The 18,927-nt window shown below is 39.2% G+C and overlaps 1 protein-coding gene across 3 annotated transcripts in view; it reads right to left on the bottom strand.

Moving 5' to 3' along the window:
* Positions 1-18,927, bottom strand: part of LOC119890238 (MAM domain-containing glycosylphosphatidylinositol anchor protein 1) — a 202,502-nt gene that overhangs the window by 144,833 nt on the left and 38,742 nt on the right. The gene's annotated exons all lie outside the window — the stretch shown is intronic.

Here is an 18,927-nt window from a genome sequence, read left to right as displayed (position 1 = left end):
ATAGCATATTTGTAGCATATCAACAGCAAAAACACAAATCTCGAAAAGGTAACAAAATAGTATCAAGGATCAATAGTCTAAAATCAGACCATAGGCCGTAGCAGAAAGGGGGAAAACATGGGAAGATGTTATTAACACAAGTTCTAGCACAGTGCTGGGTCCTGCTCAGAGGTGTATCAATGCAGTTAGCGTGGAAGACCATCATCACTCATAGAAAGCAGCTGTTTTGACAGCGATCTATCTGACTGTGATGATTCATCAATCAAAACTGTTCCAGGGAATGCTGATTGAAATTGTTGTCAATGCATTATTGGGAACTTTCTGAGACATTCAATGCGCATTAGTTGTAAGTGAAACATAAATATCGGCAAATGCCTCGTCTGATTAATTGATTCGTCACCGCCTGCCATGTTTGTTTTTGTTGAGGGGACAGGACATCTCTCACTAAAACTAATGATGAGACAGGAGAGCTGGTGTCAAACCGCAGTGACAGCTTGACAGAGTGCTGAGCAGTGTGGTTGTGTTAAAAGGCGCGCGCGTGTGTGTGTATGTGTGTGTGTGTGTGTGTGTGTGTGTGTGTGTGTGTTTGTGCCATTGAAATGTGAGCGTGCGCACATGCATGTGTCAATGTCTGTGCCTCTGAGTTTCCACGTACATTATACTGTATCTTGCCGGAGGAATCCCACAGAAGGTCATGAATCCCGTCGAACACTAAGTCACGCAGAGCATGATTGATATGCGTAGTTACTTTATGGGAGCTGCTCATGCATGCCGATGAGCTCTGTCTCAATTCACCTCATTCACAAGAGACCATTTAGATGCTTTGGCCCTTCCCCTGCCATCACAAGTATAAAGGAAAGGGACGGAAAGTAAGAGAAGGAGATAAGAGTAGTGGTGAGTGGGTTCCCTAAGAGAAAAGTTGCAGACTTTATCGATTAACTGCAGTAGTGGGAAGTGTTCACCTGACCCAAATAAACACTTATCACACAGACACACAGACACACAGACACACAGACACACACACACACACACACACACACACACACACACACAAAACTGCCTCACAACAAAAAGTCTGGGTGACTCACATTGCCTCAGCAATTTTATCAGGATTCTTCTCTGCAGACAGGATGGAGAGAGATCAAATAGTTGATGTCATGACCCCATCCTTTTCATTTTGGCTCGATTGGAGCTCTAGATATCAAAACACGTCTGAGACATTGATTTAACTTTTGACCTAACCGCTAAATGGCTGTTATAAATGAAAGGACTAACCTTCAGTAACCTCTTTGGTGCTTTCAATCAACTGTAAATTGCTGTTTTCCTGCTTACACACTCATATGAACACACAAATGCACGCAATGAAATAATAAATACATATATTCTTTTGGGCTGTTGGGCTTTTGGGCTCTGTTTTCCCGTGTATTTTTATGAAGTCACCTAAAATCCCTGTACCACTAAAGAGATACAGCTTCCCTTTAGCCAGATGTTGTCTTCCTTGAAAAACATGAATTACATCAAGGCTGAATTCAGTGGCAGGTATCCAAACCCAGACTGTGCCTGGATAAACCCAGCAAGCTGCCTTTTTTTCCCCTCACTGCTTTGTGACTTTCTAATTTGATTCTTGTTTTGGAGGCATCTACATGTGAATAGAATTTCCCTTTTGCCCTTTTTCTTTCCAGTGGATTCAAAGGTTAAAAAAGAAACAAACACAAGAACATTTTGTTATCCAATGTAGTCCAATTAGAAAGTCACAAGCAGTTTATAATTCTGTCTTAGCTACCATAGAGTTTGACAAATAAGAAAACTTTTAGAGTTGGAGTGAAAGAACTAATATATAATATTTAATGCTGATATGCATGAAAAAAGATCTGAAACTAAATTTAGTGCAAACTGCATCGCTTATTGTATTTACTAATTTGTGTTTTTTACCAAACCAATATACTATATTCATAAACCTACTGCAACATTGAAATTTTTGTCAGACCTTAGACAACCTTTGTTTTAAATACATAGTTAGACATCAATCTTTATAAAAAGTGATTCCTGTAGTGCTGTCATCACTGTTAGGTTGATAGATAATAAGTACAGATTCCAAGTAATCTCTTCTCCTGACTAAAAAATAATCTGGCACATAACTGTGTGTTGATTGGTGAGATTTAGGAGTGCTTGTAACAAGTTTTTTAGAAAGTGTGTAGATGATAGCTGCATATATTAGCTTTCTTGAGCCACGACAGTCACATAAACTGTAAAGTGAATATATACAAGATAACTGTCATATCTATGAGAGAGACTCATTGTGACTCTGCACACTGATTTGCCCTCCCGGTTTGTTGTTGTTTTTTGACAAGACATTATGATTACAAGAGGTAGCCACGGGAATCGACAGACCAGTGTGCAGATTCTGCTTTATTCAGTCTGTCCGACCTGGCAGTGGATATTGCTAGCAAGCTAGCTAGCTGACGTCAAGCAAAACGAAACCCGAAAGCTGGCCTTGACTGGTAATCTGGCATACCGGGCAAATACCCAGTGGGCCAAAGCACCTTTGGGGCCGGTATAACGTAAATTATTTATTTAAATAACTGTTTTTATTTATGGGCTAACGATCGGCCCATAAAGCCAGGACAGCGACACTGGGCCTGCCTAATCACATCTCTTACTAGCCCCCCCCCCCAAAAAATAAATCTAATCCAAATGCGCGAAAACAACCGATATGTTTGCTACCGGGACTGCAGTAGTTTTAACATCAGCTGCAGCACCCGATGTAGAGCAGGCACAGACACTTGAAGAAGTAAAGGAGGGCTGTAGCCCCTGGCAGTCTATGGTGTTAGCGAGTGACAAAGTGACAGGGCCCAGGGAGAGAGAGCAGGAGGAGAGTGGAGGTGAAGTGGTAAGCATGGAGTGGCTCAACCTGTAGGAGGGAGCATGGAGTTGTGTGTTTCCACCCCTTTTTAAAAGCATTTGTTAAAAATGTTCTGAAAAATAGCACCAAGAAATGTTAATTAACAAATATAAAATGCTATGAAAAAGGTTTATTTGCACAGTAAGCCTGTAATGCAAAGTAAATATAGAAGAAAACTGTGTTGTCCAAAAAAAGTAATTTGGGTTAAAAACAATAATATAAGCTACTGATTACTGCATTATATTCTATTATATTTTTATATTCTGAATTCTCACCTGCCACCTGAATTTTGTGTTTCCCTTTCATGCTCAAAATCCTCTGGGGGAAGACCACCAGACACCCTTATCAACTGTTTAATCAATACATTTGTCTTTCTTAAATAGTAGTCCTTTTAAAATCTATTCTTGTCTTGTCATGGCCCCAATCTTGTACCCCAATCTTGTACAATGTTATATCTCATGGGTTAAGTGTTTCATCACACCCTTAATCTGAGCCCTTAAATGGAAGGATGGTGTATTGGTGAGGGGTGTCCGACCGCTTTTAGCAGGCCGCCTGGACCAAAAATGCCAGGGCCGATTTTTTTGTCCCAGTCCAGCCCTGCCCGAAAGCCTGACTGTTCACAAAAAATGTGAATTAAGAATCATGGCATCAAGGTGTGTAAAAAGCAATAAAATGCTGCAAGAAGTCAAGAAGTGACAGAAAGAGGAAGGAAAACAGCCTGGTCAGGACAGTGAAAAACACAGATATCACCTGATCACACATCACAGTGAGCGGTATTGATTAAATGACCACGGTGGAGGATGAGACAATAAACCTACAGTAGCATGTGAATTAATTACACATACACACACACGTACACTAATCATCACTTCCCTGAGGGGAGCTTAATACAGAGTGCAAACAGACAGAAACACAGTGACAGAGAAACAGTGATAGAACAGATAGACAAAATAAAATCTTCCTTCCACGAGAAACGTGTTTAGTATATTAAATAATGAATGTCTATATGTCCAGTAATTCAGTATGTGGTCATTCTCTCCTGGAATTTTTGGTTGTATCTTCTCTGTTTGTGCATGTTTATTGCATGGATTCATCTACGATAATGTTTGTGTTGTGTTGGTGTATATGTGTGTGTCCCAGTGGGGAAGACTATGGATGGGACAGTTTATCAGACAGCCAACAGTACTGACTACAAACCCATCAACCAGAGCCGTGATTGATTTATTTTATCCACACCAAAGAAGGACTTTTCTGGGATCGTGAAATCTGCATGCCCGGCTGAATTTGATGGTGCGTGATAAATGCTGTGATACCTGGCATATGTGTGTGTACCTGTGTTTTGTCAGTGAGTGACTGTGTACTTTCCACCACAATCACAATAAGAGGAGAAAGAGATTGTGCGATCAACAAAAGTGTCAGATGACAGCAGAAGCTAATAAAGGGGGATCATTGGAGAGCAGAGGGAAGATTGGAAGCGCAGGGAGGTGGAGAAATAAAAAAAACTGTAATGGAATAGAGAGAGCACTGCAGGCTTCACATCCAAGGACAGTGAATCTTCTCTTTGAAATATTGTTCAGTATAGATTATTGGAAGGGATAGGGCATGAAAACCTTGGGAAAAGGGAAAATTCAAAAGATGCTTTTAATGATCTCAACCTGATCCTAACGTAAGCTCCAAAATTTTGTTCATTTTTTTGCAGTCCTACGGTCTTTTGGTCTTTTCTCCAAAAGGTCCAAAAACAAATCCAGAAATGTTATATAAATTAGCTAAAGCAGTGAAGAGGGAGGCAGTTGTAAATAAGTTTGCAAATCCCCTTATAATTATGTCAAACATATACACAGGTCAGAGTTTACCCGAAGCCAAGGCCAACAGGAAAATTGAATATGTGAAAAATATGACAGTAGCTTTGTAATGTTATGTAGACAGAAAGAGGTGAAAAACATGAAAGAAAGAAAAGACAACAAGCCAGAGGTGGGGGATTAGGTGTTATGAGGACGGGAGTGATGTGAAGTGATCTGGGGTTTGTAGAGCGCGGTCAAACATGACTCGTACTCTTCCATAAGACTGTGTTTGCAGCACTTGAGCTTCCCCAGGATGAAAAGATAAAGAGAGGAGAGAAAGAGTTCCGACAAAGAGATGAAAACCGCTTAGATCTTTGGTGCAGACGGACAGAGGGGGATACGAGAGGAGACCGAGGAGTTGTGTGCGGGGAGGGGATGGGGGGCACGGTGAAGAGGAGGAAATAAAGAGAAACGTGTGACTGGCATTCTCTTTGTGAGAGCTCCGTTTACAAAGCCTGTCATATCCGATTTCCAGTGTGTTGAAATTGACAGGCCGAGAAACAGGAGAGAAGACAAAACACAGACAGTTTATTTCACACCAGCAACAAATCTTCTACACACAAAATTATCTTTTTAGGTATCTGCTAATTTTCACCTGACCAAGTGGGCCTCAGAAGATGAAAGCATCAGATAAACGTTTCTTTGGGTGTTAAATACACTGGATTTGAATGAATAAGGACCTTGCCAAAACCGCTGGGTATTACAGTAATAGGATTTTGGTTTAGCTGTTACATTCCACTGTTTCCCAGTAGTGTCAAATCAGAACAGATACACTTTCAGGACAGAATTTGTAAAGTCGACTAATAGTTGTTACAGGACATGATGTTAACCGCTACTTGCGTGGTTAGAGATGTTAACATCTGCAACATAATTCACCTTGTTGCACCCAATTTGATCGGCCGCTTGATGTACAAATTATCTAAACAATTTTGAAAAACTACTACTTGGTTGATCAGTTGGTTAACCAGTTTGATCCAGAAAACTGAAACATCTCAACAACAATTGAATGAATTGTCATGACATAGAGCATTCATTTGCCTGCTGACTTCTCTTCTAGCACCACCAGCATGTCTAAAGTTTCACTTCTCTTGTGAATATCTTGAGGAGAGGGAGAGAGGGTGACAGAGAGGGAGGACTCCTTTTCTAGTTTCAGGCTGAATCTTTGAATGTTTGGCCCATTGCAGCTGGACATTTTCATTGAGACAGTGTGACTGAAATCAGCTGTTCTTATCATATCTGATGTGTATGAGGGGCTCCCACGCAGTGCATATTTGAAGAGTTTATAAAGTTTCCCCTAGCTCAACAACTCACTGTAAACTGCACAAGGGTCTAGAGACTTTCTCCCCAGGCGACAAAGGATCAAATCTCATACAGGTTAGGGTGGTTTGAATAAGACACACTTTTGTGTTGGTTTCCTGTGGGTGTACCAGTTGCAGTTGGCTTCATCACACCGTGACTACACTATGACATGTCTAGGATTCTCTTTGTTTCTGGTTCCCTTCAGTTATGTTATTTGGCATTCATGGTTCCCAGACTTCTGTGATCCTCTGACTTTCCCCTAGTGCCACCATGAAGTTGACATTTATAGTTTTTAGATTAAATGTCTCCACAGCTAGAAGGAATGCGATTAAATTAGCTACATACATTGACTTTTCATCTAGCGCCATCAGCTCAAAAATTGTCCAATAAATACTTTCCTTTATGACCAAATACCTGCAAAACAAATTTAGTTTAACAGTCTCAGCTGTATGTGGTTTCAGTGCTAATTAGCACTGAAATGATGAGCAAGCTAACATGCTGTTGACGGCATTAGGAGCCAAGTCTGCACAGTAGTGAATGGGGTTGAAGCCACATTATCGAAGTCCTGCCCACACACCCTGCCAACTCATTCACAAGCAGGGCTCAGCTGTTAATTATAACGGTGAAATATATCTTTTAACAGCATCAAATAACTAATTAAAACCAAAATTATCAGAAAAGTCAACACTTGAACAAGTGTAGACTGCAGGTATATACTCATCTTTGTCTGACACAAGAGTCAATCTTACATACAAAATGAGAAGTCATGCAGATGGACTAAATGAAAAAGATTTCCTGTTCACAGGAAAGTAGTAGTTTTTCAAAATTGTTTAGATATTTTGTACATCAAGCGGCCAATCAAATTGGGTGCAACAAGGTGAATTATGTTGCAGATGTTAACATCTCTAACCACGCAAGTAGCGGTTAACATCATTTCCTGTTGTTGAAAGATCATGGTCAAAGCTTGTACTTAAGAGGGTCCATTGATTTCTGAATGTTAATGATGTGGTGAGTACAGTGTTATGCAGACTGAACATATACTGGCCAAAACTGACTCAACTTATAAAAAAGCAAAACTGAAGCATGGGGATTAGATTATGTGTATATGTACATATATTTTTGAAACAGATATTTAAATCACCTTGACGAGTGAAATAATGTTGCTGATATTGGATTGGTGGTGTAATTCAGTCTAAAATAAACAAACAAAGATCCTCAATTACCTCCAAGTGAAAAATAAATCAGTGTGCAGTTAGAGTTACAACAGCACATATTGATATCTTGATTAGAGTTTAAAGTGTTCAGACAAAGTCGCACACACAGACAAATCCACATACATACACAAACACATCACTCTGAGTGGAGCTTTATGCTGCTAAAAACAACAGTAGTTTTCTGCCCAAGGGTGGGTAAATACATCATCACTTCTTTCTGATTTCTAGAACTAATTAAGTGCATCACGAGTATTATGTTTTGACACAATGATGTGAGGCTTACAGGGGATATTTGCTGGACAAAATCTCTCTCCCTTGTGTTCAATATCATTAGGAAATTGCTGAAATTAATCTTAGAGGACGGGAGAAGAACAAGAGATAAGACAGAGGCACAAGCTATGCCTTCTTTTAGAAAACTTAGAAGTGAAAGGAGAAGTGAAATTTGAGCTTCACACTTCCTACATCATCATTCCCACCAACATCTGGGTATCTCAAAGCAACACAAGCATCTGTTAAGACAAGAAAATACAATGAGAGCAACGAAAAGAGAGAGAGAGGGAGAGAAACAGGCAGGTACAGTAAACAGCTGGTGAGGCTTAGAAATAGCTGCAAAGGTTTTTCGCTTCTTCCATTGTGTGTGTGTGTGTTTGTGAGTGAGTGTGTGTGTGTGTGTGTGTGTGCGTGTGTGTGTGCATATGCCACACAAATCACCGTAGGTATAACATATGGTTATTCTAGTCAATGCAGCTTTCTGGAGCAGGATGGGCATTACGACGAGAGACAGGGAAAAGTCTCTTTCTAGTTTCTGTGATTATCCTGTGATGGAGAAGAGAGATAACAGAAAGTCACAAGGCAGAGAACAAAACACTCAAATGACAGAGAGGAATGAGACTAGAGGAGAAAAGCACTGTACTTAGGACCAAAGAGAGAAGTAGTGAAGGCAAGGCAGTGTGGCATGGTGGTCATATGCCCCAAATCATCTGTCTGCCTGACTGTCAACCTGACCTTATTCTATTCAACCATAATGCACACACACAGCATGACATAACAAGAGGCACACTTGTCTTGACACACAGTGGCAGTGCATATGAACAAAAGAAAGAATTCTTGGGTTTGACTTACGCTGCCTTTGCAGACACTTTTCAGACTAAAGACTGATTGGGGGACAGCTTATTTTGGGCAGTGGTTGGGGTTAGGGTTATGGTAGGGTCTATGTCATGTCCTCAAAGTGACATGAGTAAATGTGCATGTGTGAAAACTGCAGCAGCACACAATGCATACCAGTCGGTCCCGGTGAAGTGGTAGGAAGGAAGGAGGTACTAAGAAAGGATGTCGATTAAGAGGAGAGCGAGAAGGCACGCTTGAATAAAAGGTCAGAGAGAGAGCCGGTAGGTAAGTCAGAAGGCAGGTGTGTGGGTGTGTGTGGAGGCGACGAGGGGGGTCCTCACCAGTAGAGTGGAGATAAGATGTGCAAACGAGGCGAGATATTATGTACTCTATCAATTTTAACGGCCATGCCAGTGAACGTATCTGAAATTGGAATATTGAAACTGGCCGAGAAAGGGAGACAGACAGACACGGAAATGCTGAGACAGACAGTGGAAGATACTTATTGGCAGACAGAGGAAGAAAGGCACAAAGGGAATGTCCAACAGTAAGTGCAATGTGTAAATCATGTAGAGAACAGGTGAAAAGGATAAAGTATTAAGAGCAGGTAGAGATGCAGACTAAATGGTGGCACCACAGAGAATGAGAGACAGAGAGAAAAAGCATGAAAGGCAACTTAAATGGAACTCCCTGTCAAAACAGCCAGAATTTTGATATTGATATTAGCCTCACACCGAACGGCTGGATCCATTTTACCAGTTGATAAATCGTACTTCATTAATGTGTCGCACTTCATTCCACGCAGGTCTTTTTCAGCTGCTATCAGGATTTAATGAAGTGCTGGCTCACAATAAAGGCGGGTCTCAAACAACAGTGTGCAGAGAATGCCCAGGATCATTTTGTCTTGTTCATCAAGACGGATACACATCTGTCAGTGGATGGATGGACGAATACAAAGAGACAGATGGAGTTATTTTTTTTCATTTTAAAGAAATGCATTAATTAATACAAATGGCACTGATGGCCAGCCCAGTTAACCGCTGAGAACACCAAAATAATCAAATATTAAAAAAGCCCCATTGTCATTCCATGCATATACTTGAGCATATAACAATTGTTGACTTTCATGATATCTTAGGTAAGACAGAAACAGAAAATGGTAAATTATTTTAAATGACAGGGGGAATCAAGTACCATTTCTGAGATTTTTGTTCCACGATATGTAATTGTGTTGTGTTTTTCAATTTTTCCGAAAAGGTAATGATATCGGGCTGTTTTATTTATTGCTGCAGTCAAGACTCTAGAGAGCATTATTGCCATGTGAGAGAGAAGTAAGTAGTGCTGATTGATGACTTTCTTAGTTTGCTGCCCTCAATGACACAGAAAAATGCAAGTGCAGTACAATATATAAGATCAGAATACAATAAAAGAATGCTGATTGGGCAAATGTGCTTCAGCTTTAGTGCAGTTAAGAGACAGAATTAAATGGGTGCACAGTCTCTGAATTGGAGGGATGAATATGGGCAAAAATATGTGTCACTAGAAACTGAATTTTAATCATTTTGATTTGAATTGCTCAACTTAAATAACTGCATTTAAAAAATTAATTTTCATAGCATACTTTGAAATATAACCTGTATTTGATCCTCATTAAAAATTCATCTCTCTATATACTTTCATATTCAGTTGCTGTGATGATATATCTTGTATGTGTGTGTCTATCAGGATGTATGGGTTTGAATTTGTAGTTTTGGCCTGATTTAGTGTGTTCTTGGTGTTTTGTTTGTTTTGTGTTCATTGTTTTGTCTGTTTTATATATATATATATATATATATATTAAAAAATCTGAAAAAAATTAAATACAACAAAACGTAAACTTACAGTAACTACAATTTGAGATAATGGCATTTCTTTCTCTCTTTCTTTCTTTCTTTAATTCATGAGCAAACAGGCTATAACAGCACGCACTGCACACCAGGGCTAGCAATCTGACTTTTGTATCTGGTGTTGTCAAAACATACAATGTAAATTGATGCATTCTTTTAAGTGGAGTATTTACATTTTTAGAAATGAAAAGACTGTAATGTAACACAGTTTTCCCTCCCTACCAAACTGCAAACGTATTAACATTCAGAGTAAGAGAGAAGTGGAAGACTGTTGAGGTGTACGGGGGGCTAACATCTGGTGCATTTGGCAAAGACAAGCCGTGATAATTACATTTAAAGTGTGAGTGGAGGATAGGAGAAGGGAAGAATAAAAGAAGAGACAATGCATGTTGTGAAACCGTAAATCTGTCTCATCTAAAAACAACTCAGCTTGATAATACACTTACAAAAACTCTGCCCTTCTTACAAGCTGCAACGTTTGCCAAGCACAACTGTTATGGAAATCACCACATGGCCAAGTGGTTTATAATACACAACAAACATAACCCTTCATCTCACTTCTTTAGCACAACGTCCAGTGTGAACAATGTCCCCAATTTGCAAAGGGAAAGAATTAGAGAGCGGTGGAGGGAGGGGAATGAGGGGAGGCACGGTTTAAAGGATAACCGTGTGGTAAGTGAGAGACTTCTTAGGTGACGTGAAAGAGACATTTTTAATTCAATTTTCTGCACTTTGGAATTTATATTCTAGGTGATAATTAAGAGGAAAACGTTGATTTGAATTCTAACTGAATACACAGGAAGAGCACTCACATGGTGCACACATTACATGCACTATTCACCAGTTTTCAGTGGAAAAAACTGGATTACTAAAGAGTGAAACTCAAAATGTGTGTGTGTGCACGCGCGTGTAACATCCAGTACCATCATCTATGATGGATTATCAGCTACAGGCCTGCCCTGGATGAGCCCTTAGATGAAATTGGAGCAGCGAGCTGCACGCTAAAACCTGACAGGGACAGCTGGTCAAGGATAAACTTCATGCGGCTGTTTAGCTTCAAAGCCAAAGATCGGTCAAAGAAGAAAAAAAGCGGGGTCCGTGGGTTAATCTGGAACAGGAAACTTTTACTTTTACTTGTTTGTTGAGAAAAAAACTAAATATGCAGAAGCAATGTTAGAATCCATACTTTCGTTTTCAGAGCCAGTTATTCTGTTGGGAGTTACTGGGGGCTGGAGCATGGCAAGAGGCAAGGTACAGACAAAAACTTTAAAACTCACAATCACCCTTACAGAACATTTCCAGTTGATATAAGATGTTTTTAGACTCAGGAGAAAACATAGTGTATTATAAGTACGAAACATGTTTTAAAACATGTGAGTGGAGTCTAAATAAATATATCTCTTCTGTAAATGATAAATAAATAAATAAATAAATAAAAGCTACTGTATACTGTACCTAAGCAATAAAAATAGTTAAAGACAAGACCATGGTGCAGTTCTACATCACATGCACTATATACTCTACACCCTTTCTATCCACAATAATCACAATAATCATTAACCCCTTAACGCTGATTGACGCAAATTTGCATCACACCTCTTCCCTTCAAACTGCAGCCAAGATAGCACATGTATTCCCCCAATGCCTGTTTGTGCATATTCGATACATACCTAGGAACCTTTTGCAAGCACTGGTTTCTCATTTATTCCTGCTGTCGCTAATTTGCATCATACCTGCATCATACCTGAATTTGTATGTTTTCTATGTTCTATACACAAATTAACAATCTCCACTTAATTTAACATCAGCTTGAAATCAAATGAAAAGACAAATAATTAAATAAATTTTTTTTATTGTAAATAAATTCAGGCGTCAAGGGGTTAAAGCTTTTACTAAATTAATGCATAACATTTTTAAAATCTTTAGACTGGTAATTTCAATGGATTTCAGTAGCTCATGTATTTTACGCAGTTTGGGGTTGATCATTAATTACACATGGTCTCCATAAATTATGTGCTGAACATTTCCAGAGGAACTGTTGAACTAAAAGAAGAGAAATAAAACAATCCTCCGATTCAGAATTTTTCTGATGTGCTAAACTTGTAAAAAGTCTGGAGATACCTTAAAATTACTTCAGTGGTTACTTCAGAGGATTGTGCAACAGAGAAAATAACCTGAACAGAATAAAGACCTGTACTGAAAGTCTCACAGCCTCCCGCTGTCTGTCAGTCTGTCTGCTGTTGGTATATTAAATTCTCTTTAGATATAATTTGGCCACATGATTACATGTTTGACGTAATATATATATATATATATATATATATATATAATATGTATATTAGCCAAACTGCAATTTCAGACAGATAGAAGAACACTGAGGGCGGATAAAGATCCAAATGGATTATTTTCCAGCTGAGGATGCATCAGATACCGACTTTATCTGACAAGAATGATGGTGAACCCTGAAATTCATTGCAAGGCATCACATCCATGCAGCAGAGGCAGAGCCAGATGTAAACATTCGGTGCTTAGCCCAAACCTAGGTGGGTCCGGGGGCATGCACCCCCCGGGGAGATTTTTTCCCCATTAAGCCGGCTAAATACACCATTTTTCATGCTGTTTGAGATGATAGACTGCCTAAAAATCTATACACTATCTGGGAAAAAGATGAATGTTTCTTTGGAAAATATTCGTCCTGTAGAGCTACAATCAATTCTTTATTTAATTGTTCTCCAGCAATAGTTAATCCAAAACACACCAAATGTTGAGGATCACTCATTTTCACTCCTGGCAACTAAAAAGAGACAAAAATTATCTGATGTTACTATTTTTAAGTTACATAACCAAGCTACAGTATAAATATATTGTAACAGGAATCTCTAAGCACCTCATGATTCCATTTGATTATGATTCAGAGGGCTGCGGTACGATTATAAAATAATTACAAAATCTTCCAATAATCTCTTTTTCTTTGATTTCTGGATAATTACTAAGCATTTCATTTGCACATTAAAATCCAAAACAAAACGTCTCCTCATTAGATTAAAAGGACTAAATTTCATCCCTAATTTACTTTACGGATTTCAGCTCCTTTATGGTCACCACCGTCCTTCTCTCACCCCTACTGATCATAAACTTAACATATCATCATAAAGATGCAAAAATTTTAAATGCATATCTTATTCTCTTACATTTACTTCTAGCATCTGTGCTCCCTTTACTCATCTTCTATTCACTCCTTTCTTCTAAATGCATTTTCATCTCTTGTCGCTCTTCCATTTCACCTGCTTCCCTAGTCCCTATATTCCAATGTGCAGTTAATCCAGCCGCTGCCCCTTGCTGTGATGCCTGTCCTTCCTCTTCCCTAGCTGACTCATCTGTGTGACAATATAGTCCCTCAAACACAGTCAGATCAGCTAACATCAGCTAGCAAGTAGTGATGAGTGGATGAGGCATTATGAAGCTTTGGGGCTTTAAGCTAAGCAAACACAGTTGCATCTGATAATGTGATGTGATTGGACAGTAATATTAATTAAACTAGCCTATTATTACTTTTGTTAGATTAGTACAGGAACATCTCAAACCAAAAAATTTTTGAATATGCTGGAAAAGTTAATTGTGAGCACCAGAACTAGACTGAGAGATTAAAGACTTAAAAAGTTTTTGAGTTAATTAGCTGATAAGAGCTCTTCTCAGGTCGACATTTTTGTATAATAAATAATTTATTCTGAAAATCTTATATTAGCCTCGGAATCTGACGAACATCTCTAACAGCGAGATTATATCACCTAATAACATCTAACTAGCCAGCAATACAGTCACTTAACTCAAGTGTTACAACTGCAGACTCACAAACCTGAAGTCCCTGTCATCCACGGTTCACTGTCTGACGCTGCTTCTCTCTGTGAACAGCCGGTGAGGTTTACCTGGTTTGTTAGCACGCTCGCTCACTGAGGGGGCGCCAGTGAAACAACACAGACGACAGCCTCTTATCACAACGACAAAGAAGAAGAGTTCTATTTTTCTTCTTCTTTAGTGTTTATTAGCAGTCGGCAAACCGGCTGAAAGATGCATTACCGCCACCATGGTAAAAGAGCTTGAAATGAAACAAAGTGGAACTTATTTTAAAAACCTAAAAGATCTGGGTCTTAAGCCCAATTAGCCCCCCCCCCCCCCCCCCCGCCTGTGCCATGCAGCCAGTTTAATCACAAGGTAAAAATTCTTCATGTTTATGCATTCTCAACAATAACATATTCGAGTATTTCCCCTTTACTTTTTCTTTTTGTCTGTCTCTTTATCTATGCAAACACAGCTTTCTGAAAAACAGTGTGTCCATTATGAACAAAGTAGAAGCAAAGCACCAAATATTGCAGCAGTGCAATAGTGTATTTTTAAAAACTATGGTTCATGAGCCCAGCCAGGGTGGGGAAAGGGCTGCTGACATGTTTTTCCGAGGCATTTTTTACTGGAAGAAAGACATTATTTCCCAGATTTGCAATGTAAGCCACAAAAACAAATACCACTGTTACTGAATGTGTTTGAAAGACAGACGGTGACTCATCAACAATGTGTTATTTAACAGTAGATTAAATATTAACTAGCAGCTGAGAACAGTCAAAACCCCTGAGGAGGGTGGTGGTAAGACAATAACAGATTGATGGAGAGAGAAAAAAAAGAGGGAGTGATAATGAGACAGGCAATGAAAGGACAAGCGGAAGGAAGAAAAAAGAATGTGTCTAGATTAACACAGTAACTAAAGTATGCACTGACCTCCACTTATGTCTGTACTGTTTGCGAAAGCATGTGGTTAATCCCCACTGTCACAACACCTAATATTATGTACCTCAAGTCAAATTGATCATTTATTGGATAATCGCAACTTTCATTAGCTAAAAACACGTTCTCATGAAAGATTCATTCAGGCAATCACAACATTGTGTTCTTAATAACTTTTCAAATATGGACTAACAAAGAATTCTTCTCTGACAGGAAAATCACACACTGAGCGCCATTCTAGATACTTAAAGCAACATTATGTAGTAATGCCTGTGTTAGAATTCATTCACCCTATTACAAGGCAGTGTGCCAACAAAATGATTTTAAAGTTGTTATTTTAAGATAAAAATACTACAATGTTGCTTTTAAAGAGGGTAGTAAGAATTTAAAATAGTGTGAAATTGGTCATCGGAGAGTTATGTTGTACTTTCAACACAAAACTATTTAATCAACACATTAAACAGAACACATTTTGTTCTGTAGTGTAGCAAATATGAGAAAAAATGAGAAAAGCAGCATATGCCGAGAAAGTCAACTTGAGTGTCTTATGACCCATATGAACCCCCATGAACAATTAGACACAGAGAGTACGTAATGATTGTGTGCGTGCGTGCGTGCGTGCGTGCGTGCGTGCATCCATGACTCTCACATCGCATTTACATACAGATATTGAACAAATAAGCACACAAACAGCATTAACCATTCCTGCAGTTCTTTTTTTTTGCTCACACACAAAGCATCAGGCCCTTTGAGCTCTGTGTTGTCATCCTGGCACCTCTGTAGTTTCACTCTGGGCTTCAGAACAAAAGTAAAAAAACAAGACAACAGAGTCTTTTGAAGTCTCCTCTCCCCTGTTTTGTCAAAGAACTTTGACAAGAGTGGAGGAGGAGCGTTGATGAGAACAAGAGGAGATGGCTCCTAATTGGCTGCATGAAGAAGAGGAGGACAAGGCCAAGGAGGCTTCCTAATAAAACTCTACTGTGAGAGACAGCATGCGCGTGTGCGTAAACTGCAATCTCACCAAAGGCCTGCATACCAGCATTTAAAACGGGAAAATTGCATGGCTAAATCAATTCATTCCAATGAAATTGCTGCAATCTATGGATTCAGTTATAGGGGTGAAAAAAATGTTTTGCAGTGAGATGTACTTTGGTGAACTTTGAACTGCATATTATGCCATTGACCAATAGCAAGCCATCTTAACAGTGCTGTCCTTTCAGTGTACAGAGAGCTAGAGCCCAAAATGGAGGTTATCTTAGCTTATTAGCTGTGTTACACCACTGACTTTTATTTAGCATCCTCTGACAGAGTGTAAACTGCTAAAAAAGTTAAGACAGAATTAAAGGGCTATAAACAATCTACAAGTGTGTAAACATTTAGTCTGATTAGCAAAAGTGCTAATGAACTGGCTAGCTTACAGGTAGCCAGTTCATTAGGTCAGAGAGTTTTCTTCCCCCTCTTCAATACTTAAGTCTTTACTGTAAAATCCTGAGAACAAATCCTGTGACCAGGCCATACATGTCTGGAATAATTTCATTCCGCATATCATAAAGATTGATAAAGAAACTGCATTATTTTGTCAATTTGATCCTGAATAGTTACAGGCACTAGGTGCGAGCAAATCTCATTTTACAAAAGTGCAAGGAACAGTTGATACATTTAGAAAATTCAAGTGCTGTTATTGTTTTTGTGCTGTCATCAGTGTGATGTTTTTGGCAAATACTGTAGGCCTACATCTATATTAATTCTACAACTTTTGCAAATGAGCAGGCAGCTGTAATGCAGTATTTCACTGCATTAGTAATGCAGAACCTCTCTGCAATAGTAATGAAGGACAGATTGAGGATAGAAGTATGATGGGGGGGTTCTATAATGGCCATTACCAGGGCTGACCCTGAATAGCTGAAGGTTCAATGCTTCGATGGGCTAAGCCTGATTTGACCGTCAATCTCACAGTCAAAGCTTCGAAGCAAAACAAGGATCATGCCATTTGGTGATATGGAGGTGCTCAACGTCTGATAGAACTACCAGTTTTTTCCCATTAAGTTAATATACAGCTTATTACAATATAAATTTCAACAAATAATGCTGTAAATAAACTTGTGAAAAGAAAGAAGCTTTTAATGTTTTTAAAGTGCATGAATAATTTCAAAATTGTAACTCTAAGCATGGGGGTCAGTGCACATGTGTAGGCGTAGCATGTATGTGTGTCTATGGTGTGTATGTGTTAAGTAGCAGTAGAGGAACATCTGCTGAAGAGACAGAGCCCCTGCTTCACCGATATTGTGCCAAGTTGTCCGCACCTCGCGGGACGTTTGGATCATTTATCACCATTGATGAACCATACAAAGAATATTATATTGTTTTTAGATAGTGCTTGAAATAGACCCAGGAGGAACTGCAACGTGCATGCAGTTGTCCGCCGCATAGCATGCACGCAAAAATGTGCACAAGACCGGTGAATGGCAGGTAAGCAGAGAGAAAATGGTAAAACAATAATCCTCAGTTTAGCTGTAAATGTACAGTGTAAGTTGCAGTGACTGATAAATTGAGACTGCAGCTCTGCAACTTCTCAAGTTTAAAGCAGAGCTACCGTGTGTAACCCCTCGCTCGCAATCACCACGCACAAACACACACATGATTTGACTATCTGTCGACTAAAGGCAAGACTTGACAATTCTGATTCGACTATGTAAATCCTTAGTCAGGGACAGCCCTACACATTATTCAAACATGCAAGCATACAGCAAGATTGTGGACGCTGTCATAAGTCTGATATACAGTAACAACAAAGCTATTCTTATGTACTGTATGTACAGCAATGCAGCATTTTCTGGATATTCTGTCAAACTTCAGCACCATACAGTTTATTGTGAAAAGAGTTGAGAAATATATGTCACAATAAAAACATAAGACATCCCATAATGTGTAAGCATGCACACACACACATATGCACAACAACTGGTTGAGAAAATCCCTAGATGCTGCTCTCTCAACCAACTTTTCAAAACAAGCATTAGAAGCCTGGAAGGGCGGAGGAGATGGAAGAGACTGCGATAAAGCGACAGAGAGGAAAAAAGGGGGCTGGATGAGAAAAATGAGAGGCGGAGGGGAAAAGAGTAAATTAGAAAGTCAAGAAGAAAAAGGAGCAGAAAGAGGAAAGAAAGAAAATAAAACAGAGTAGCAGAGAAAGTGAAGAGGAAGACCATTTTCAAAAAGAAGAAAACAAAAAAAAATGAACTAAAGAGAGAGTGAGAAAGACAGAGCACGAAAAAAGAGAGAAAAGATGATGACAAAGACAAGGGGAGGATAGAGAAAGCGAAAGTAGAGAGCGAGCAATGTGCTGTCACTGAGTGAAATGCCATCCGGCTTGTCACATATCTCTACAATATTAATTACACTGTGCCACGCATCTGAATAATGGAACAGCCCTATTTAACCAGACTGAATAATTTAGCAGCTGCTTGGCCTAGTGTATATAACAGGATCAATAAGCACCGAGTACAGGTAATGAAATTCCAAAGGGAACCTCAAGGAGGAAAGTTGAGTTCACCTCAGAGTTGGAGCCCATCCAGACAACCTGTGAGTGTGTGTGTTTCTGCTTTAATAGTGTGTGCACACCAGTGTTGGGCACACACTATAATAATATAATAATAATATTACTTTTCCCAGTAACTAAGTAGTGGAAATAATTACTTTTCTAAAACGGTAATATTATTACTAGTTACTAAGGCAAGTAACGCTGCGTTACTCATTACTGAACGCACCATCCTTGACGTAAATCCACGACTGCGACAGCTCTGCGGGACCGGACCTTCTGTTGTTCATGTTCACTGAGAGCCAAAACTAGAGGAAGAAAGCAGAACGAGGGAGAGAGGTGTTCTTTCCACAGCTGTAAGTAG

This window comes from Micropterus salmoides, unplaced genomic scaffold, assembly GCF_014851395.1.
Source record: "Micropterus salmoides isolate LMB-PRFRI ecotype aquatic unplaced genomic scaffold, ASM1485139v1 Ms_hic_scaffold_6, whole genome shotgun sequence".
Classification (NCBI taxonomy): Eukaryota; Metazoa; Chordata; class Actinopteri; order Centrarchiformes; family Centrarchidae; genus Micropterus; species Micropterus salmoides.
The sequence above is the reverse complement of the archived record's forward strand: the minus strand, read 5'-3'. Positions and strand labels throughout refer to the sequence as shown.